At 36.7% G+C, this 23,775-nt stretch overlaps 2 long non-coding RNA genes and 1 pseudogene across 11 annotated transcripts; 2 read left to right on the top strand and 1 right to left on the bottom strand.

The window, feature by feature from the left end:
- The first annotated feature begins 2,489 nt into the window (after positions 1 to 2,489).
- Positions 2,490 to 6,359, top strand: LOC147286942 (uncharacterized). Of its 9 annotated transcripts, XR_015121858.1 has the most exons (11): positions 2,490 to 2,768; positions 3,079 to 3,270; positions 3,686 to 3,842; positions 4,030 to 4,175; positions 4,258 to 4,319; positions 4,610 to 4,659; positions 4,775 to 4,801; positions 5,033 to 5,125; positions 5,203 to 5,267; positions 5,677 to 5,804; positions 6,112 to 6,359. It is a non-coding gene; the product is annotated as an uncharacterized LOC147286942 (long non-coding RNA). The 9 variants fall into 9 exon arrangements; XR_015121860.1 differs by having other exon boundaries at positions 2,490 to 3,270; positions 3,763 to 3,842; XR_015121859.1 differs by having other exon boundaries at positions 2,490 to 3,270; positions 4,062 to 4,175.
- A 2,561-nt stretch (positions 6,360 to 8,920) lies between these two features.
- LOC147286941 (flavonoid-6-hydroxylase pseudogene) lies at positions 8,921 to 10,626 on the top strand (annotated as a pseudogene). The gene is made up of 2 exons (XR_015121795.1): positions 8,921 to 9,883; positions 10,003 to 10,626. The product of XR_015121795.1 is annotated as a flavonoid-6-hydroxylase pseudogene (transcript).
- A 2,133-nt stretch (positions 10,627 to 12,759) lies between these two features.
- On the bottom strand, positions 12,760 to 14,155 carry LOC147286940 (uncharacterized). The gene is made up of 2 exons (XR_015122067.1): positions 14,071 to 14,155; positions 12,760 to 13,141 (listed from the first exon to the last, which is right to left on the bottom strand). It is a non-coding gene; the product is annotated as an uncharacterized LOC147286940 (long non-coding RNA).
- Between the last annotated feature and the right edge of the window lie 9,620 nt (positions 14,156 to 23,775).

The raw sequence follows: 23,775 nt of genomic DNA, 5'->3' as shown, positions 1-23,775 counted from the left end.
AGCCCGACCCAGTGTTAGAAATGGGCCCATGATATACCGATTCGAATGGAACGACAAATCGGTATATCATGGGCCAAATTTCTTCATTTAGGGCTTCAAATAAGCAATTTAGTGTTTTTGAATAAATTTCCTAAATTGCACTTTATTTCCATTTTTATTTCTGTTTTGAATTTCGAACGTCTAGGATTGTGAAAGTATTTAAACAACCTTTTTGGCTGCTTGTATGAATTATTATTATTATCCTTTTTAATCAGAAAACCTTTAGATTTCTCTAGTGCACTTCAGATTCTTTCTTAGGGTTAATACTGGTTTTCCTTAATTTCTTTTACTTGCGTGCTACGCTACGTCAAGAAGTGGGAGCGAAGAGAGTACTGAGATGGTTCTGGCATCTGGCACCAAAAGGCAAGTTAGGCAACGAAGTGTTGAATTGAAGAAAGACCAAATGTTGTTAAGAATACCAAATATTGATATAGAATACTATATCCAGGAGAAAATGACAAAGCGCAATTTAATCATATTACATGACTCCTTGGTAAGCATATGCATCCCAATATATAAAAACTGAATTTTCAATAGGCCTCATTTAATTTCCAAAATGTTAGGAGAGGGATTCAAAAAATAGATAAGATACATCCCCTCTGTCACTTAAAGTAAGCTTTGGGTGACGAATCTATCATTTCGTCGCCTAAGATCTGGAGGGACAAGCTTTGCACGACGGAGCTCTCGATGAAGTGATTTCGTGGCCTAAAACCTAAGGCGACGAATTCGGATGAAGTGTTTTTTTCTTGTAGCGCACGCGATCCGGCCAACACCTTCCCCAGAGAATCAATTTCCAAAAGAAACGTCAGTTTTTTTAATATATAGCAAAAAAAGGAGAGCTGCCATTCAATGTTAACATGTTCCCCACTCAAAATGTTCTCATGCAAACAAAATTGAGGAAAATTGTTCCAAAAGCAAGACAAAATTGTATGACAGATTTTTAAGTATATTTTTCTTGGTAGTGCATGCAGAGATGCACATTCAAACAAGACAAAAATTAATTGTAAAGATCCTGTCACAACTCACCTGCAGCAAGTGATCGAACTTGGTAGGGATAGAAGGGTTTTTGAAGATCTAGCAAGGACCGTGGTTTAAACAACAGACAGAGAAGTGGTAAGCAGATCAAAAGGTAAGGATATAAAGATTTCAACTTTGGACAGGTGCGCGCAGTTTATAGGGATGGAGTTGAGTTCCGGCATCAGAGGAAGCACAATATCATAAGCAACCAGCAGTAACATCTTAGACCCTGCAAGCAGCAACGAGTACCCTCAGATATGCATAAGGGAAATAAGCTGAAAATAAAGGGAATTCCCAAATTCAGAAATTCAATTGGATGCCATAAAGCTCACCGGGATACAAATATATATGATATCACAGATGATCGAGAGTAAGTAACTATATGCATGAACAATATGCTAAATAAGGCAAATTGCTATGTTGTTGTTTGAGATAGAATTAAGTTGCAGTAATTGGGTGAGAACGAGTCCATCCCTATTATTAACACAAGTTCTTTCAACTTGGGATATGCATGACTGGATAATCTTGTTGATGTATGTCATTAGCCTGTTTAATTATATATGTTTCTAATTTTAATAAATGTATTTTATTTGTTTTAATAAATTACTGTTTATGTCTTAACCATGGAGGATTGTTTTATGTTGTGTTTGGATGAAGTACGTACTTTAATATGAGATTTTGGGTCAACATGAGAATTAGAAATCCATCTTGCTAAAGTGCCTTGTTTTGGAACCAAATGATGAGATTTGGTAATGGAATTAATTGAGAGCTCCAAATCCTATTTTAAAATCCACTATAGGTGTTATTTCTAAATTCCTTATATTGGGACTTCGACTAAACTTAGAAAAAAAATCATGAGACCCAAGACCTGAGTTCCCAAACATCGGATCTAGAACTTGGGATTTGGGAACCTAGACCCTGACCTCGAATTTCTGACGATGAATCCCAAACCCCAAACCCCAAACCCTAGACCTCAGACTTCGAACTATGGAGTCTGAATTAAATCTAATTATAAAAAAAATTAAACCCATCAACTAAAAATAGCTAGCTTCACCATACAAGTTTTTGTAAATCTCATCACATTAAGGTTATATGAAATTTTAAAGTTCTAGATCCAACCTCTTATGGCACTACAAGAAAATTGACTTTTAATGACATCTAATTCATGGCGTTTTATAAATAAATGTCATGAAAAGTAATAATTTATGACATTTTTCAAAATTGCGTCATAAAATATAATATATACCAAATTAATAATGACATTTAAGGAAAAATGTGATTGAATCTTGATACAATGACATTCATACCTACGCCATAAAAAAAATAAAAAAAAAGGATGACGTTTTTGCTATGCCATGGATATTTTAATGAAAGCATGAGTGCATGACGTCTAAGAAATGTCATAAAATTAATGACGATCGGAAAATGTCATGGTAGTAATAAGGATGACATATTTTAGGTGTCATAGAAATTGAATTCTAGGACATAGCTTAAAACGCCGTGAATGTTTTGTAAGATGAAAATTTTTTAACTAAAAGTTTGCCTCCAACGGGCGGGATTATAATTTTGGCTCCCAAAATTTTTTGCCCTTTTCCGTCATTTTTCCTTATTACCAAAAAGATAAGCCATTTCTCCTCTTTCACTCTCTCGATCTCTTGCTCACTCACAGAGGCACTCGACGATCGCTTGAATCACCACCATTGCCCGCAGAGGTTTTTCTCTTCCCTCCATTTCTCCTTTCTCCTTTTGTATATTAATGTATATAGCACACGGATCACAAGTAAGGGAAGTCTTTGCCTTTCCTCCATGAAATCTGACATTATTTTCTAGGGTTGGGGGTTTTTCTTTTGTAAATCTCAAATCTAATTTCTAAGAAACTTAGTTTAAATCTCAGTTTAAATCTCTTTAATCGTCTTCTAGGGTTGGGCAAATTTTTTATTTTTCTGTCTTTACAATTTTAGGGCTTCTAAAGGTTATTTACGTATGGTTTTTTTTTTTTTATCAATTTTACTGGCTCCTTAGATAAAGAAGCATGGGAACGCAACACAGGTCATTTTTATTTTTCTCTCTCGCCGATCGCTATCACTATCTCTGTCTCACCGTCGCATCCATTGTGAAGCCTGCTCCACCTGTGTCGCTCGCCTCTGCTTCATCTGCCAAGACCGTCGATGCTGCATTTGCAAGACTGAGTCAGACTTCGTTTTCATTACCAAGGTATGAATTTCGATTTGCCTTTTTGTTCACTATACATTTCAGTCATTTATTGGATTTTTGTTCTGAGATTGTGTGAAATTGGGTTACTGGGAATTTCTCTTCTCTTCAACTGGAGGGTCAAGTTCTTGAAATCATTTTATATTTGTCCTGGTTCTACTTTTATTGTTGCCACTGTGGGAGAGGGATGAGGGAACACTGTATGCAACTTTTTAGACCATGATGTCTTCAATTTATTATTTTTGGTGCTCATATATGTGTAAAGGAAGAATTAGAAGAAATTTTCTGGTTGCTAAATTTAATGTTGTAGAACTAAAGATTACTAGTTTCAGGACTATGCAATCTAGTCTCTCGGTGCTCAATTTTGTTCCATGATCCATTTTCGAGTTACATGTTCTTATTTGTTTGTCATGCACAGAGCATATGTACTTGAGTTTCACTAGACCTTGAGCATTAGTAGTCAAAGAACTGAAGGGGGTCGTTTTGGTGAAGCAGTCGGAACTAAAAGCCTAAATGGCTCTTTGTAGTCACATCTCTTTGTGCTAGCTAGTCTGCTGCACGTTGAATTTCAAGAGGTATGCATTTCTTCTGCTTCCTTGAAAATCTCTTTGTTTCCAAAATCAGATTGAAATTTGACCGACATTTTGAAAATAAATCATGAACCCATTAATTTGACATTGACAATTTTATAGCAGGATTAATTTTTTTTCAAATTCAGTTTCATTTTGATATGTTTATTTGTATATTCAACATAAAATGTAGGCTTACTATATATATTATCTTGGTTCTCGAAGAAGCTTGGAAGGAGTCTATGGTGTCCAGTGTGCCAGAAGCTTCAGAACAAGAGCAGCCAACCCCAAGAATACAGATTTACTCCACCTCTGATACACTCTCCCCCTTTTGGAGAGGTTTGTCTGTTTGTTTATCCCTCTCATTCATGCATTTGTTCAGTTATTTATATTCATTCTCATATGCATCCATCTTTGGCAGACAAGTATAAAAGAGATGCCAAGAAGTATTGGGATGTTTTTTACAAGCGACATCAAGACAAGGTCTGTGTTTATTTACTCGTTCTCTTTGTAAACTTCGCCATAGCTACTACTTATGTTGCTGCCACTACTACTATCACTTACCCTGGTTTTGGTGTCTGTTGATCATTTCTCTATGCTATTGTCTAATGCCATATCTGGGTTTTGGCTGCTTAGTCCTTCAAAGATAAGCCAACTTTCAATTGGTTTTATCTTTTACAAATGGCTCACTTTCTCATATTCTAGAACACCTTTTCTTTTATTTTTTTGATTTGGGCCCTTGCTAACTCTAACTACTATTTTCTCTTTGTCAGTTTTTTAAAGATTGACAATACCTGGACAAGGAATGGGCCAATATTTCCCTGTGAGTGAAGAATTAAGTTGGATATATATGTAGGTTCAGTTTTGTTGTTTTGTATCCATCCAACAATTTCAAGTGTTTATATTTCTTTATTAATTTTTATCTTTTTGACTTTCAGGGAGCTGGGCAAAAAGTTATTTTAGAGGTAATCTCACATATCATGTAACACCTTCGGAGTCTGACTTGAGTTGAATGAGTAGGTGGGGATTAGAACAAGTTTGCAAAATTTCATATCACATATGTGCTCAAATTGATTTGGAAGCAATATGTTACTTCTCCTTAATTAGTGGTTATTGTTTTTGCATGCATCATGTGGGATTGTGTATTTTTATGTTTATGTGTTTAGTTTCTAAGACCTTAAGCATTTTGCTTCCAGGCATCTGCTGTCATTGCTGCTTCCCCACTACGAATGGATCTATCTTGTGTTTTGGAGAAAGTGATTGCAGAGTTGACTGCATTCTTAAGGAAGGTATGAGAATTTTCTTAACCTGATGCTGATCACTTCATAGTTTCTTTTACAAATAAGTTTCATGAAGATTGTTTTAGAAGCGTAAAGAGATGGAATCTGTACCTTTTAGTTGCTCACCTCTACCAAAGACCCAAAACATTGGGTAATCTCTACTTTCATATGTACAAAGTCGTTATGCTCAAGAATTAGATTATAATATATTTCTTTACTCACAATTGTAGATGAACAAGGAGGAATTTATATCATTATTATAATTATTGGAAGAAAAAATAGAAAATATAAAGAAAGTATAGAACAAAGGAGCAATGGGATTGTGTCAGGATTTTTCCTGATATATAGATGAATGTTTTTGTTTTGGTCACTAGAATTACATAACATGCAGGTTGATGGAGCTTCATTCGTAGTCCATATTTAAAAATTAAGCTACCTTGTTCATGGTAATTGACATATAAAAATCTTACTTTTTGCTGATGTTAGCATCTAAAAAATATATAATAACCCTAACCATTCACCAGTAATTGACATATATGTGTGTTTGCTGATGTTCACAGGATGCTTATTAATTTATATGTGTTTGCAATAAATGGAGGAATGGTGATATGGTATACCTTTAGAACAAAGAGATGGCTCTGGTGCATGTGATAGTATAACTTGGTGAACCTCACCTAACACCCAACAGGTCAGTCATGGTGTTCAATAAACATCAGTTGTGCTTGTGCCTTCCTTATACTATTATCAAGTTATTGGATAAAATAATAGATAATTTTCCTCTTTTAGAAGGTCAGATAAGAAGAAATAAAAGTAATGCAGTGAAGCTTGGAAATAATTTTAGTGTTCAGATACCTATTGGCTATTAGTCAGCAAGAGATTCTCTTTATTCTGAGCAATGGAATTTTGATTGAATTAGGTATTGTAGTCAGGTTGAACTAGATTGACTTCATGATTTTTTAATGTGTTTTTTATGTTCTGTTTTTTCTATCATGCAGAAACTCAATTCCTAGTCTCATCAGACATTTTGGAGAAAAGAGATGGTATCAAAAGCTTAACTCAATTACTTTTAAAGCATATAAAATTCCACCAACTCTTTTGTACTTAATTAATATTTACTATTGTAGTTTGCTATATCTAGTACTCTTGTAGCTTGTCTGGATCTCTAATTATTAATTGTTATGTAAGGTATGTAAGGATATTTGTAAAGGTGGTTGCTAGAAGTAATGAAAAAATGCTATGAAATTTCTGGCTTTTGAATTTCTCTAGAGTGCAATGGGATGATAAATTTGATGAAAATATTGTTTTTAAGGATGAGTTGTTTTTGCAGGGAAAAAACTACTTTCAATATTGAAACTAGTTGATTATTATTATTTTTTTTTTAAACTCATATTATTCAATGGCGTTTAAAAAATGTCATAACAAAAGTTTTAATGGCATCAAAGGAAACGTCACAAATTCAATGGCAGTTCAAATGTGTCATGGAAAGCCTTTAGATGACGTTGAGAATATGTCATCTAATTCCACACCCTTTCAATGACAATCTAAACATGTTGTCTAAAGGTTTTACATGGCAAGCCTTGAACGCCATATAAACTTGATGTTATTCAATGACGTTTATGCAATGTCATAAAAAAAGTTTTAATGGCATCACAAAAACGTCATAAATTTAATGACATTTTATACACGTCATGGAAAACAGTTTTCATGGCGTTTTTCAGGTGTCATAGGAAGTCCATACTTTCTAGGGCACCGGTATCTAGGACGTACTCTGTGGCACCCGAAAAATGTCATCGAAACCTTTTCATGACATTGTTTAGGTGTCATGGAAAGTCTCTTTTGTTGTAGTGTGGCCTGTTTGATTTGCGGGATGGTCGTATTGTTTGGGAATGTTCCCTTCCACATTCCAAGGAGAGAATGAATAGTTCTTATTATAGTGTTTGGAAATGTCAGAAATGGTAACCAAGAAATAGCAATAAATGCTATAAATGGTAACAAATTAAAAAAAGGCAATAAATTCTTTCCTATGAAGGGGGGTTGCATACCCAAGGGGGTTGAAGGGTATCAGATGCCCCTACATTGGTATTTGATACCCATGTGGATGGTAACAGATTCCCACCAATGCAAAAACTCTATTTAATTTGTAGATATATTTTTTTTTTCGTTTCCTCTTGTTGTCATGGCATGCTTGAAATTTCAATGGCTAAAAAAACTAAAAAGAAAGAAAAAGAAATAATTAGAAACTTTCCTTCTATAGGTTTTGATGAGTCACCCAACTATTCTACAGCCCCATATTGCCTCTATGCTTTCAAATGGTAACTTTTAATGTTGAATTCATATTTTAAACAATTTTCAATTAACAATTATGATTATGACAATTAATTTTTTTCTATTTCAACTTGTAATTTTGAATTTTGAATTTTGAATTTTGAATATTCTTACATAATGGCTTTGTGTCATCATTTTTCATGGAACTTCTAATAACAAGGTAAATAAAATTTTCATACTTCTACTTCAATCGTCTTTTTATTCTTTCTTCTTGTTTCATCTTCTATCTTGTTCTTCTTCTTTTTTTGTCCTAATTTAGAGGTATGATTTTCTCTTTCTTTATGTTCTCTTCTTGTTATTACCTTTTTTAATTTTAACATGAGCGAAATGTATCTTCTCCTTCTTTCATCTGTTTCTTTACCTGAGTCAAATGTATATATCTTCTTCTTATTTATTTGACCTGATCTAGAAGTTTCTTATTCTTCTATCCTTTTAATTTGAGATGAGTTAGAGGTGATGATACTTTGTACTTTTGAGTTTATATACTTATTTTGGGTGGGGATACATTTGGTTTATACACCTCATGAGGAGGTTGAATTTTTAGTGGAGTTGAGTATATATTGAGTTTAATTGTATGACTATTTGGAGTGTGTTAGGTGATGTTCTTTAGATACTTGATGATATGTTGTTATGAATTTGTTGTCAATTTGTATACCTTATGGGGAGGTTGAGAAAGAACAATAATGGTTTAAGGTTGGAGATTAGGTGAATTTGTATACCGGGATGTTACACAAGTAAATGCTTTGTTACCTACAGATTAGGCAATGAAATTAATATAGTTATGCTTGTTTTCTGATATAATGTTGCATATATTGTACAACTATGTAAAAGGATTGTGATTATATACCTTAGGAATAGGTTCATACTTGTGTTGATTTTATTACCTTTCTCTATCTATATATATAGTAGGTAAATTATAAGTATATATTTGGTGTTTAACGTGTTCGATCATGATAGTTGTGTATTTGAAATTAAATGTAGGTGCGTCATATAGAGAATAAAAAATTCTAAAATTCAAAGTTAAAAGTAATAAATGCCTAAATTTATGGATTCTTAATTGATTTCCATCATTTATCCTAATAAGGGGTAAAATTAATAGAATAAAAAATTTTAAAATTCAAAGTTAAAAGTAATAAATGCCTAAATTTATGGATTCTTAATTGATTTCCATTATTTATCCTAATAAGGAGTAAAATTAATAGACATACAAAATTAAGAAATGGGCGAAATCTCAAAGAAAAACCCAAGTCTGTAGACTGTAATTGCATATATTGTTGTTTTGTTGTCAGCGAAAACTGTGGATCTACTGAGCTGTTCACATCAATTTGATGATCCATGCATGTCTGTATCTGAAACAATAGGGCACGTCATGTATTTTTTGACATTTTGTACAGAGGAAACCAGAAATTAAGACCGACCTCAAAGCTCCCCAGAAATTAAAGCACAGAGAAAGAGAGAGAACCAGAGATCAACACAGCCATGGATTCCTTTCAGTACCTCTCATCTGATCTGGTACGTGTTGTGTCAATCACATTGGCGTTTTCACTATTTCTCTATTACTCTTTGTCATGGAAAGCAAAAGGGTCAGCCAGAAAACTACCACCAGAAGCCAGCGGCAAGTGGCCGATAATCGGCCACCTCCACCTATTAGCAGGTTCAGCAGAGCCACCCCATTTGGTGTTGGCCAAAATGGCAGACAAGTACGGACCAATCTTCACTGTAAAGATGGGAGTGCATAGAGCTCTGGTTGTGAGCAGCTCGGAATCAGTCAAGGACTGTTTAAAGGCCAACGACAAAGTTTTCGCCAGTCGTCCGAAAACTCTTGCGGGAGAAATCATGGGGTACAACCACGCATTCATGGTCTTCAGCCCTTATGGCGACTACTTACGCGAAGTGCGTAAGATAGTGATGCTCAAGCTCTTTTCCAACCAACGTATCGAAATGCTCAAACACATTCGAGAATCTGAAGTGAAGGCCTCGATCAAACAAGTAAATGAGCGTTGCTGCAGGCAGCAGAGTAACAATAAACAAGTGTTGGTGGAGATGGAAGAGTGGTTTGTGGCGATAAACGAAAACATTATATTTAGGATGATTCTGGGGAAACGATTTTCGGACTCTACTAATAATTCGAGGGAGACTTTGAAGGAATATCTGAGATTGCTTGGGACTTTTGTGGTGTCTGATGTGATTCCGAGCTTGAGATGGTTGGACTTGGGAGGGCGTGAGAAGGCCATGAAGAAGATTACAAAGGAAGTGGATCATGTGCTTCAAGGATGGCTGCATGAGCATAAGCAAAAGAGGATGGAGATTATTAATTCTGGCCAAGCTATGAAGGGTGAAGATGAGGAGGACTTCATAGATGCCATGCTTTCCATTCTTGATGCTGATGATGCTGATACTAAGACTTATGATGCTGATACTATCATCAAAGTTACCTCCCTGGTATGTGCACATTTTCTCCACTGTCTTAAGCATGGGACTAAATTTTCAACCCCGGCCATCTCTCAAGGCTTTTACTGGATGTGTATTTTCCTAACTGAACTTTGGTCCTTGCTTTGCAGGCTCTTCTCTTAGGAGGTATAGACACAACTGCAGGGACATTGACATGGGCTCTGTCTTTTCTTCTCAATCACCCTGAAGCCCTCAAGAAGGTCCAACAAGAAATAGACCAACACATTGGTAGAGAGAGGCAGGTGAAGGAATCTGACACCGACAACTTGGTCTATCTCCAAGCCGTTATCAAAGAAACGCTGCGTTTATACCCTCCCGGACCACTCGCAGCGGTCCATGAGTCAACGGAAGACTGCACCGTAGGTGGCTACCATGTCCCAGCAAAAACACGCCTCTTGGTCCACATTTCAAAGCTTCATCGAGATCCAAAGGTGTGGTCAGACCCAAATGAGTTTCAACCTGAACGCTTTCTCACAACCCACAAGAGCCTTGACGTTAAAGGTCAGAATTTTGAGTTGATACCATTTAGCAGTGGTAGAAGAATGTGTCCCGGAATGTCACTTTCCCTTAAGATTCTGCCATTAACACTCGCTGCTTTGATTCACGGGTTTCAAATTTCAACCCCAAACGGTGACCCGGTTGACATGCGCGAGAAAATGGGACTAACCAACCATAAAGCCACCCCATTTCAAGTCCTTCTCACTCCACGCCTTCCTGCTCAACTGTATGCATGAAGACTAACATGTCATATGTTGCATCAGTTTGTGACCAAATTTGGTGCCTCTAGTATTATTGATGGAGAAATTTTCATTGAGGCTTTTTGTAATTGCATACATGTTTGAAATTTGAATGGCTAAAGAAATAAAAAAGAAAGAACAATTAACTTAACTCTGCATTTTACTTTTTTTTTATTTTTTTTTTTATGAAACCATTACTCTGTATTGATGCACTTTATTTTTTATTGTTTCTTAATTCAATATTAGAAAGTTGGCAACAAAAAGAAAAATGAAAGTTTGTTTTGTACTTTTTTCTGTTTACTTCATATTAAGTCGACTATTGATCAATGGAAATTGCATGTAAAGGTTTTTGTTTTAGGAATCGGGTCAAATTTGTTGTTCATTGAGGCTGTCTCCTAGGTTAAGAAGAACCAAACTGAAGTGAAGAGAAAGATGAAATTTTTTTATTCTTTTTAAATTTAAGTTTTTGTTTATGTAGATGGACTTTTGAGAAATTTGAAATATTTTGTGTTCTCTTCTTGAAATCTTGCTTTTTATATCTTAAAATGGTTGATTGTTGCATATACGCACTACTGCAAAATCCTTCATCAGGCACACCCACCAAACAATGCTAATTAGTCTCAAAGGACACAATTTGCAGTGCCTATTGCTGTTCTATTCACGGTTTGTGTGATAGTGCAATTGGGAGGGATATCTATTGTAACATTGTCACGGTTTACCTAACCGTGAGTCCATTCAGACCGGGTCCCACACCATTCTCATTAGCATACTTGAGCCAAGCTGATATATACAAGTGGCTTAAAGTGGCTTAAAGGAAAGAAGCCGCTGGACGATCAAGAAGCCACTCATTTTCATGCTCTCATGGTTGAATAACCGTGAAACACTAAATAATATTAAAATATGGCATACTGTGACATGAAAAACATATAAATACTAAAATTTGTGCCTGCGGGTAATAACAAATGGTAAAATATTTTAAATAGAGACATGTTTGGTGTTTTACGATGGTAATGACATGTTAAAAGACTTGTGAACATTAAAAATATATTATGAATTGTTGGATGTCAGATTACTCAAAATATAACTACCTTCCATTGACTGTTTAGATATTGGTAAAAGCATGGCTGTTTGTTGTTTTAAGATATTGATTATATCTTAAAACTGCAAACAGGTTTCAAAAAATATTACAATGTATGTGACGAATGTCTGTTATGCTAAACAAAAGATAAGGGGATATGTAATTGCTGATTGTTCAAAAGCGGTATCAATGGTTATTGAGGAATGGTTCAAATTGTGCCTGGTGATTTGTCCTCAGTTTGGTTTTTCATGAGGGTTGGTTTGTTGGAGAGGGAGATTTTCATCATCTTTTTTTCCTTCTTTTGCTGTGTGGCTGCTTTCTTCTTTGCTGTCTTCTGTTGAGAGCATCTTTTCTGGTTTGCTGTATATTTTGATGAATAGAGAAAGTATTAGAAATTGAAGGTTGATTGCAATATGTATAAGATGAGACAAAATGAACAATGCATCTAAAAATAAATGTTCGGTAATATTTAAATATCTTGATATCTGGCAATAAAGAATAAAATAACGAAATGTGTTAAATTGAGATATACAAAGGTAGCAGAAAAATGGTCTAATCTCAAGTTTGGTTCATGTTCATTGCATGGGTAAGGTGCAGGGAATGAAGATGAGGAAAACAATCATACAAAGTAAAAGGAATGTATTGTAAGCTCTGTTTATTGAGAATGACAAAAGTGAAATTGGTTTATAAAAAGATAATAGTATATATGAGATGAAAAGTGTAGATAATTATTGAAAGAAATGAATTAAAATGCATGATTTTTTAATGGAAGTAATTCAAAGTATCTGTGAATGGTGAATGAGGTGAAGATACCAGTGGCATATCAAGTCATGGGATATTTTAAAGTATCGAGTCATGTTATGACCAGGAATTGAACTGTGAAGTATAAGAACTTGAAGTAGTGGTGCAATCTAATATGTCCATCTAAGTGCTTAAGTATGAACAATCCAGCATGTGTTTTTATAATAACCAAATAAGTCAGCCTTTTCAGATCGACTCATAATCCCAATTCCAGACACTAATTGTGACTTCATGTCTAAATTGATGTCTTACCTGCACATTGTTGAAAGGGAGCCATTACCCTTCTCATATCGATAATAAGTTAATAACAATTTCAAGGACCTACTTACTGGGTCACCTACAATTTAAATAGCTGAATACAGACAAATCAAAAATCGACAACAACCAAAGCAAATTGAAAAATGAAGAAATGTTAATATTTTGCTGGTTGACATGACACATAATGAAAAATCATTTCAATCTTTTGGCGATGTATTGGTGAAAAGAATGATACCAGCTGAGCACTGAAGAATTAGATGCTACATAATGTAGTTTTCTCCACTGATCTTGTGTTTTTCTCGGTAGCCAAGCAGATGAGAAGGACTTTGTTAAGTAAGAAGAAAATATGTCATTAAGCGAAACCTTCACATTCCGCTATAAAAAAAAAATAAGAGAACAAAATGAGAGTGAATCAGTGAACAGAAACACAATTAAAAACAGAAATCAATACCCTCACCCAGCAGAAACACAGGGGAATGATGTAGACAATTAGTAAATATAGACAATTATTTTTTCTTTACCAATATGAAAGGATCCTAAGAAATAAGTGGCTGGAATTAACTTGCAAGCTGCTACAGTGCACATGTAGTTATAAGTTATGGCTAGTACATAAACATGAAATTGGCACAAAAATTTATCAACAGCACAAAACATTCTTCAGGGAGAAAAAGAAATAGAGAAAACTTAACATAATTAAAACCTCTTCTAAATTTGTGTTCTTTTGAAAAACCAAGATTACATAAAATTTAGAACAAAGAAGAGAGTAGAACACATCAGTAAAAAACACATCAGTAAAAAACATACATGAACCAGCAAAAACATAAACCAAAGCACTGATGTAAACCCATTAAAAACATAAATCAAAACTCTGACCCTGCAGAAACAAACACAAAAAAAAACCCTGAAATAACACTCACGAACACTCTCATCAAGCAGAAACACAAACCAGCAAATACGTAGATAAAACACTCGCCCAATAGAAAAACAAACCCAGAAAATCGAATGCAAATGTGCAGAAAGGATTCCAATCACCCAGCACAAACACAAACCACCAAATAGAAACAAAGCAATATGAAAAAGCAAATAAAAAAAAGCAGACTTATCTCAATCATAAAGAACGAAGCAAATCAACGGACATATTTCAATCCCACGATCGCACAAAGAAATCAACGATGATGAGGAATCCAAATCGTGATCTAACAGTAAACTCATCGGGTAAAGAGCTAGGACAACGTCCCTCACCCAGTGAGAACCAAGAAAAAAAGATAAATGAAAAAAAAATCAAATAAAAATCTGTGGCTCACCTTCGCTGCACGAACAGTCGATCCGATTGAGTCCCTCACCTTCGCTGCAGATGCTAAAAACTTTACCATATTCACTTTAGAGAAGCACAAAAACTTACTTGACCGCTAAGTGATGGATCGATCTGTCACTGCTCCAAAAATTAAATTTGATGTCGGATCAACAAGATCATATATATATAACTTCGACAGCAACATTTCCCTAACCCGTGAGTCATTGAATCTCCAAATCAAAACCCTAACCCTAAATCCCTAATTTGAAATTTCAGAGATGAGACATACCTTTTGATTTTGGGAGAGATGAGATCGAGAGTGAGATCGAGCCTCGTGGGTGTGGGTGTGGGTGTGGGTGTAGGCGGTCTCGAGACTGGGATAGAGGCGAGATCGAGACTTTGAGAGTGAGATCGCGACTGGGTACTAGCTGGGTGTTTCTGGAAATGGGAGATCGCGACTCGCGAGTGACTAAGTGAGAGCTGAGAGTGAAAGTCTTCAACTTGACTCATATATGCTGTGATGATGAGAGAGAAGAGGGAGAGAGGAAGCTTTTGGGAGTGGTCCTGTCGCCATCGGCCACCGGACGAGAAAGTTCTCGCCGGAGAAGATGATCGGTGCTGGGAGAAGGAAGAGAAAGACTGCGGACAGAGCTAGATCGAGAAGAGAGAAATGTGAGAGTCAGGAGAGAGAAAAAATTTAAGTAGGAAAATAAAACATGTCAGGTGTGTTACTGGAGGTCCAGTCCTCAAAGGAGAGAACCGGTTCTTAAGCCTATAAATTTCAAAGCGAGTTACTGGAGGACCGATCCTCAATCCTAGTTTTCTCAAACACCAATATTTTTGAATTTTTATAAAATGTCCTAGACTACTAGTCAATCTGTATTATCTATTTGGCGTGGTAAATTGGAGAGGGAAGGAGGAGGGTATTACTTTTGGTCATGGCACAGTATGCAAACAGTGACTGATAGTTAAAATATTACTTTTGGTCATGGCACAGTATGCAAACCGTGACTGATAGTTAAAATATTACTTTTGGAATAGGCACAGTATGCAAACAGTGACTGATAGTTAAAATATAACCAAAACCGTGAGAGTTTAGAAAACCACCAAACTTATATAAAATCTGAACAATACTAGTACATGTCACGGTTTGGTAATCTGTGAATTACTACATGACACAGTTTGGTCATCTGTGAATTACTACATGGCACAGTTTGCTCATATGTGAAGTTATTTATTTCTCAGCTCCCTTGCAGCGGCTCCACGCAGCCGAAGCCGCTGATTTTTAATAACCCTCACAGTTTACCAGTGCCTATTATTAAATTACTCACTCTTTCTCCGTGTCAACTAATTTTGAGTTACTGATTACTCCAAACCATGTATGAAATGCTCTAATCTCATCCACCTCATAACTGTGAGTCATTGTTCGTGCCTACTGTCCATTTTTCCATTAGTGACGAGGAATGTGAAAGAAAGCAAATTAAGGAAATAAATTAAAATTGAAAAGTGAGACGAATCTTAATTACCTCATGTAAGAAAGAATAAAATGTATGAGCACGCCAAGGCAAGACTTGGGGCTTCTGCCATGTTAATTTCTTTCCCTTCTATCTTCTCCCATTCAAAGCACTGAATGAAAGCTCCCAATACCAACCCCACCACTCTTTTGCCTAAAGCAGCTCTAGATCGAACAAGCTCGTCGATCTCCCAACGCCAAAAGGTATCATCTTAAACCCTTCGGTACTCCTCCCACTTTCAAACCCCTCTGGCATAAATTTTGTTGGATTTAATTTCCCACAGCTCGGGATCTCTATGAATACTCCAAGCATTGACCAATAACAGTGTGCCACGTGGCACTTGAATTCCTCTAATCGTGCAGTCATCAGATGATTCGTGTGGCACTAGAAGCGGCGCGGGTGGAAATAATCGTAGTGCCTCGGTAAATATATTTTGTAGGTATTCTAACTTTGGGTATGTCTGCTTCATTCAACAATCGGTGGTGTCCAACTTTAGCTTCTATTTCTGCCTGAGCCTTTTTCATTGCTTCTGGATGATTGAGAAGAAGTGACATTGCCCATTCTATAGCCGTTGATGAAGTTTCAGTCCCAGCATGTATATTGCTTGCATGCATTTGGCAAAGTATCCTACAAGTTAAAGTTTCAATGTAGGAGAACGTCTTAGCTACACGTGAGACCCATGCATATCATACAATATGGGTCTGACTCACAAATCAATGATTTATCTCATTACTGGTTTATTGTAGGACATCAAAAAGCTAATGCAACACTTAAATGATAGGGTATATATAGTGTTGCAATCATCCCAAAAAGGAAACTACATCAAATTTTGTCATGTATGACTCAAATTTTGAAAATAGTAAAAAGTTGGTTGACATTTATAGGAGCCGTTTGGTTTAGATTTTGGAATTTTGAGAATAGGAAAATAATTTCATTCTTATGTTTGATAAGTGCGGCTGTGCGGGCATGAGAAATCATTTTCTAGCTCATAGGAATATGATGCCTCTAAAAATATAGGGAAAATGAACCATTTCCTCTTAGCTTTGATATGATTTTCCTTTCTCCAGTAAAATCATACTTTTTCAAGATTATTTTATCTAATTTTATATTCCATTCTTACATTGTTACACAAGCAAAACATGAAAATGAAAATGAAAAAGAACTTCATGGCTAGTAGTTTACTTTCCCAACATTACCAAACACACAAATAAAAATCTTCCATTCCTAAGTATAGATGGTCTCAACTCTCAAGTTATGAAGCTACAAGAAACTTCCCCCTGACCCAAAAAAACCCAATATATGGTCGATCAACGCAATTCAACCTGGGCCTTGATTGGGCCATCCGGACTAACTCTAGATCCGACCCATCAATTTTTACATAATTTGTTAAAAATATAAAAATTAGTCATAAATGAAAAAAAAAATGTCATGCGTATGAAAGAGGGTTTCCTTACCATAATAACACCTTTGATGGTTTCATCTGTATAAAATTGAGGATCTGTCTATTGCAGCGACAACATCAAATCGATCAACGTGGAGTCCCTCTCACTGCAACCTTGATCGTTATGGAGAAATGTATCAATCTTGTTCATGGCGGCCACCATCCTCTTCTCCACCCCTCAAAAATCCACCCACTGCAAAATTCAGATATAATAATTGACATTCGCAATCCAATGTATCAACAACACTTCCTTCATCCGCTCCCCGTTGATGCAAAAATTCGTAAGACAGATGTAAGAACTTAAAAGTGATAAGTTGGAAGCTGAGTAAGCCCTATGGAGGGTGGATTGGATGATGACTTGGAGATAGACAAAGCTTGCTAAGTTGCTGGTGAACCTTGATGAGATGTTTCTGCAGGGACAAGGATCAAAGGGAATAGCACCGGTGTGATACTAGCCAACTATACTCTAATGATCAAATCAGTGTTGTGTGGATGAAGGTGTTTAAACAAGAACAAGGATGAACAAATAAGGACAAATGATGAACTTGAGAGAATAAGGAACCTCAAACGATCATCTTCTTCGTCACCTGCGGAGAGAGGGAGGAGAGATGTGGGTTTTTGGAAATCAATTGACAATGGCAAATACAAACGAGAGATGTATGAAATAAGGAATGCAACAAATGGTTGTGTGATTGCCTCTCTACCTCTGCAGTGATCATTAATGTGTCTTGTCTATGGATAAGTGTCTGATGGCTCCAACTAATATTCCATTCTAAAATGAATATAGAAAATTAGAATTAAATACCAAATTCTAATAATTTTTTGAATAACATGAAGACCATATAATATTTCAATTGGACTACTAAATTTAAATGTAGTTTTTTAGATTAAATCACAAACATGTTGACCCCTTTGTTTTGAGTCCTTCCATTTGACATTTTTGTGCTTGATGTAGTCTAAGAAGTTGGCTAATGCAGTCTAAGTGTACTTCTAAGCATAAAATTACAACGTTGCCCTTAATTTAGTTTAGGGTATAGAAATAGGGTGCAGGGTATATAAATGAGGTTTAGGGTTTAAGGTTTAGAATTAGGGTTCTGAAGCTAGCTTATAGCTTAGGATTTATGTCTCGAGTTTACCCGAGATCGAGTTAAATACTAAGCCGTTTTACTGTGTAGCAGTAAACACAAACTTAATATTTTTTATTGATTTATTTGTAATTGACTATATTTACTTATTGTAGTAGCATGTGATGTAATATTTGTGAATTATAGTATCATTTACTATATTATTATGTTTGACTGTTCAACTAGTACCTAATCTAAAATATTATTAAATTTTTGTATTTCCTTCTTTTGCTTTCCTTTCTTTTCTTTTCATTCTTTCGGTTCTTTTCATTACTTTTCATTTTGTTTTCTTTTTATATCCATGTACGTCATAAACGCGCGTGAATCATTTCGTGACATCTCAACCAAATTTGTTTCATGTCCCACTATATTTCGATGTCTGCCTAAAAGATGGAGTCCATTTGATTTTCAAACATGTAGGTGTTGGCGTTTGCCTTTGTTGTGATTTTCTTCAATTGATTTTAAATCTAGAGAAAAATGCATCGTTAGTCTACTTACTTTCATGTTTTTCCCAAGTTGATCCACAATTTTTTTTTTTTTTTGTACTAAGTTGGTCCACTTTGTTTTCACCGTTTACCTACTTGGTCAATTCCGTCAATTTTAAAAAAAATTCCGTCAAATTGGAAGGCATAATAGACTTTTCATTCATTTTTCTTCTTTTCTTCTTCTTCTTCTTCCTCTTCCTTCTTTTTTCCTTCTTCTTTCTTTCTTCTTCTACAACACACCCCCAACCACCTTTTTAATAGAATTGACGGAGTGGACCAAGTGGATAAACGCTAAAAAGAAAGTGGACCAACTTGGTACGAAAAAAAGATCGTAAACCAATTTGAGAAAAATGTAAAAGTAAGTAGATCAATAATGCATTTAACTTTAAAATCTATATGCATCTTGTCAAATTCAATTGCGGAATTTTTTTTTATTTTTATTCAACTTTGGAATACTAATTACCATCTTGTTTAAATTTTTATTAATTTGTGAGATTTATATTGGTAAACAATGGTAAGTATTAGGGCAAGCATTTTGAACTGCATACCGACAATACCGACCGCATCGACTAACTTCAGTTCATCGATTTTTGTGGTTTTCGGTGAAAGAACGATTGACGGTCAGATTTTCTACCAACCGACCTCAGTCGATGTCGAAGCCGGTTTTGGTTTCTAGCACTAACATTCCGACCGAACCGACTGACATCATCTTCTTCTTCTCTGTATCTCTGTCTGCATCTCTCTGTTTCTGCATCTCGATCTCTCACTCTCAGCGCTTCTCAGGTCTCTCTCGCCGAGCACCACCAAGCAGTTAGGCACCACCTACTAATTTGTGATCTCCACCGCCGAAAGCACCACCACCCAAGACCTCCCCACCCGACTGTGATCTCCACCCCTCCAGACCTCCCCCACCACCCAAGACCCCCCCAGACTTCCCCCATCACCACCACCCGATCGAGACACCCCTCTAGTCTCCTCCCCCACCTACTATGACCGCCTCTGAACAATACCGACCACCTTCGACACAGTAGAAAATTGACCTCCGTCGGATCGGTTGCGGTTGGCAGTTTGGAAATTTTGATTAGCCTCGATCGGTTGTCAGTTGGGAGCTCTCAGTTCGGTAACCGATCTGATGCCAGGCCTAGTAAATATAGATGTGAAGATGAAATTTGTGATATTTATGGAGAAATTCATTATTGAGTTTCGTTCAGTTTTGGGCCCGCCATGCCACTTCTCAACTAAATGTATTTGGGCCCAGAGATTTCTCCTCCTTATCTCTCTGCTAGGCTTTCTTTGGTGGAAGATGTTGTAGAGGTTTGTGGGCCCTAGTTCAGTGTTGTTTGGTTTGAGCGAGTGGTCTCGTTTGTAAATTGGGAGAAAAACCTAACTGTTTTTTATGTTTTGTTTATAGTTTTTATTTTTAATTAAAAATATAGAAGAAAAAATATGAGAGAATAGTGAAAAGATATAAGATGAATGTGAATCTGTTTAATCGGCCATTTGAAAATTTTGCCACTACAAGCAATACGACACATTAATCGCTAAGTCCAAACTCCAAGAGATAAAATTTAATATCTAAACTATACTTTAATGGTGATTTTACACCCTACAGTAAACAATCATGTTGGTAATGATATTAAAATTGAAAAAAGGAAAAGTTGTTGATCAAAGTAGTAAAAGTGTTGAGCTAAAGAGCATTATCCAAATTGAAAAACTAAAAAAATTTTAAGCCGTTACAATATAAATACACCTATATATTCTAGATAAAAATTATAATTATTGAACTATAAACTCATAAATCTCTTAAATCATGTTAAAACATATTTTCATAGGTTCATTGACTTTAGGTACCAAATTATAATATTTTTTCATTTGAACTACTAAAATATTTATGTCATTTCATTTTAGGTACTAAATTTCAGTTTATGTACCAACTTTTAAAAATATGGTTATATCGAACTGTGACTGTCTAACAGTCATAACTTTTTTATTGATTTGTTGTTTTTTCAATATTTGCAAGGCTTAAACTTTAATATTTAGTCTTTGGGTTATAGGATTTCATCCCCAAACCTAAATCAAAAGTATGAAACCCTTAAAAATTTGGATTTTTTATAAATTTTAAATAGTCACAATTGTGACTGTTCGACAATTACAACTGTAACTGTTCAACAGTCACAACTGTATAACAAACTGATTTGTGACCTAATCCAAAATGTTTTGCTTTAGGTTAGTACCTAAACTAAAAAAAATTAGTGTCTTGCTGCTTTATTAAAAAACTATTGACATTTGGTATTTAATCCTAATTTTTTATATTTTCATTCACTCAAATAGCTCATATTAACAAAATATATATATATATATATATATATCATTGTACCTACAGCTTTCTTAAATTACGAGTGGGATTATGATTGAAAGCCTTTATTTTGTTTTCATTGGAAAGATAAGGAGTTTTCAAACAAAAATGTATTTTCTCAATAAAAAATAAACACTTGAAGTATATTTTTTTTTTAGGAAAAGAGAATTGAATTTAAGACATCATCAATATTGTGCACATATATAAAACTAGACCACAAGCCAGTTGGTCACTTTAAACTTTGTTTAAATGAATTTAATCAATTGAGATTTGCATCCCTTTTTTGTTGTCAGTAGTTGAAATTTGTACTTTAATTTGGCGGAAGAAAAGTAAATGAGAGCATAGAAAAGTGAGAGAATAATTATAACAAGGGAAAATTTTAACAATGGTTCCGAAGTTCCGAACTATTACCCAAGACTTCAATTATTGTCAGCCAGCCTTGATAATTTTTCTCTCTAGGTTAGCAGGTTTGAAAGTCAGCCGCCGCCACCCCCCTTTCCTCCCCACGCCCCTTCCCTCTTTCTTCCCCACACCCCCTCCCCCTTCCCGACCCTTCCCTTTCCCTTGTCATCCCCACCTCCCCTGCCCTCCCCTAGCCGTCACTCCACTACCCCATGCCATCTCCTCTTCCCTTACCTCCCTCCACCCCCTCCCTCTTTTGTCGTCGCTGCACCATCCCCCGCAGCCCTTCACACGCCAACTGTCACGGGCTCACTTTTTACGCAGCGGAATTTGCCCGTGCGGCGCCAAGGTTCCTCTGAATCAAGGCCAGCCATCCTTTCCCTTTACTCTTTACAAGGTTTAGACCCATTCGTTACCTTCTCGAGGTTTGCCAACAAGAACTACTCATCTCGAGTCTCGCTCGTAGCGACTATACGATTGCTTCCTTGTGTCAAGGTTCTCAGCCAAGACACTCGCCCGATCGATAGGTTCTTATGATGCCGGCATTCCATTCTCACATGTCGGGTCTTACTTTGCTCCCACGTTTCATTTGTCATGTCACTAAGGGCTAGATCATGCCCATAGTCCTTTCCTCGAGTTGAACATGCAAGCCAACTTGCATGCATGCCACCCGAGTGAGCAACTCTTCTCCGATGCCCCTCGTTAGCTTTCTCTCGTTGGCACGGGGTCGCCCCTCCCGTGTCTGCTAGCATCATGTTTAGTGCATGGCCGAACCCAAGCCGATGCCCTCGTTGAGTACTACATGGCCATTGTGCACCATGAAGTCTCCGGGAGTTCACATCTAGTTAGTGTGATGTGCATACGGCGCGGCATAAGGGAATTCTCCTTGTAGCCTCGTGTGCGCGCGCCCAGCGCAATACAAGCACTCCCGCTCGCTTGTACTGTCCGTGGGACCTCCTGTCCCACAGAGACACATGACCGCCCTCTGGAAGTCATGTGCCCGCCCCCTAGGTCCCCTCCGGTTCCTAGAGTAGCTCGCTTAACGCTCCTTGGGTGTGGGCGTCGGGGGTGGTGGAGAGCTTGACACCATGTCTCCCCCTAAAGAGCATTTTATGCTTTTCTTCACAAAACAGGAGAAAACATCAACATACGCGAGGAGTCATAATTGGCCATAATTAATTCATCCGAACTCCGAATGACGAACCGTCAGTTGCGTTGGACTCATTTCGACCTCCTGGATTTACCGGTATTTTTAGATTTCCCAAATTCCAACCGGAAGACCCCGAAACAGCCAAATTACGAAATTACCCTTCCACCCGCGCAACCCGGCCACTCTTCGCCAAACGGATGCCATTCTCTTGGCATTTGGCCCTCCATACTTCATATTAATGTCACGGAAGCACAACTCTAAGTGCGGACCGTGACACCAACCCACTTCCTCATCTAGCCCAACCTACCCTCTCACATGCTGACCCACCTCCTCACCTAGCCCAAATCACCCCTTACCCAGTCCCCCACACACTGACCGGCCACCCTCTCACTCAGCCGGCCCCCACACCCACCTCCCTCCGTTTCTCCAGTTTTCCCACTTCTCTCTTTCTTAGAGATTTTTACTTCTGTATGGAGTTTTCTCACCCTTTTGTGGTGATTATTCCACCTCCTTGTTGTGGTTGGTTTGGAGCTCAATGCCCAGATCTGGAGGTTTTTCCTCCCTTTTCTCTCAATCCCTAACTCTCGTCGCCAAGTATGGGGCGGTCGTTACTTATGCCGATCCCTACCTCCCGGCCCGTCACCTTCGTCATACTTCTCGGACTTTTGGCAATGGTGATTGGATCGTGGTTGCTTACGCGATTCAGTCATTATTTCAATGGAAGATGTGCGCTTCGGCACGGGTGTTCGCACCTTCATCTTCCTCAGTTCTCTTTTGTTCTTTGGTGTCTCATTGGCTCCTCTTGGTGGTTGTAGGTTCTGTTCGATGCCGATGTAATGAGATATTGGAGCTTATGTGGGCTTCTCTGCTCCTCCCATTCCACGATGGTCTTTTCTTGCCACGGTTGTTTAGTTTTATCTGTTTTAGAAGTTTTCAGTTTTTGTATTTTACTTTTTTTTTGTGCTGTTTTCATATCATCTCTCTCTGAGTTGGATTTGACTAAATTCTATATTTTTCTTTGGGATTTTCCTGCTATGAAAGTATCATTTTGACCAAAAAAAATTTACAGTTTCCTCCCATATAAATAATAAGGCTATTAGTGTTCCTTAACTTTTCATTATTTCTATGACCTCCCACTATCTAATTTTCTAACAATCCATTAGATTTTATGTGCATTTTCATCCATTCACTATCATAACCCCTATTGACCCCGATTAGACTCGTCTGCCCTCAACTTTTTCCC

The sequence above is a fragment of the Dryas octopetala genome, chromosome 4, assembly GCF_963921425.1.
Source record: "Dryas octopetala chromosome 4, drDryOcto1.1, whole genome shotgun sequence".
Taxonomy (NCBI): domain Eukaryota; kingdom Viridiplantae; phylum Streptophyta; class Magnoliopsida; order Rosales; family Rosaceae; genus Dryas; species Dryas octopetala.
Note: the sequence above shows the minus strand (reverse complement) of the source record. Positions and strands in the feature narration are given on the sequence as shown.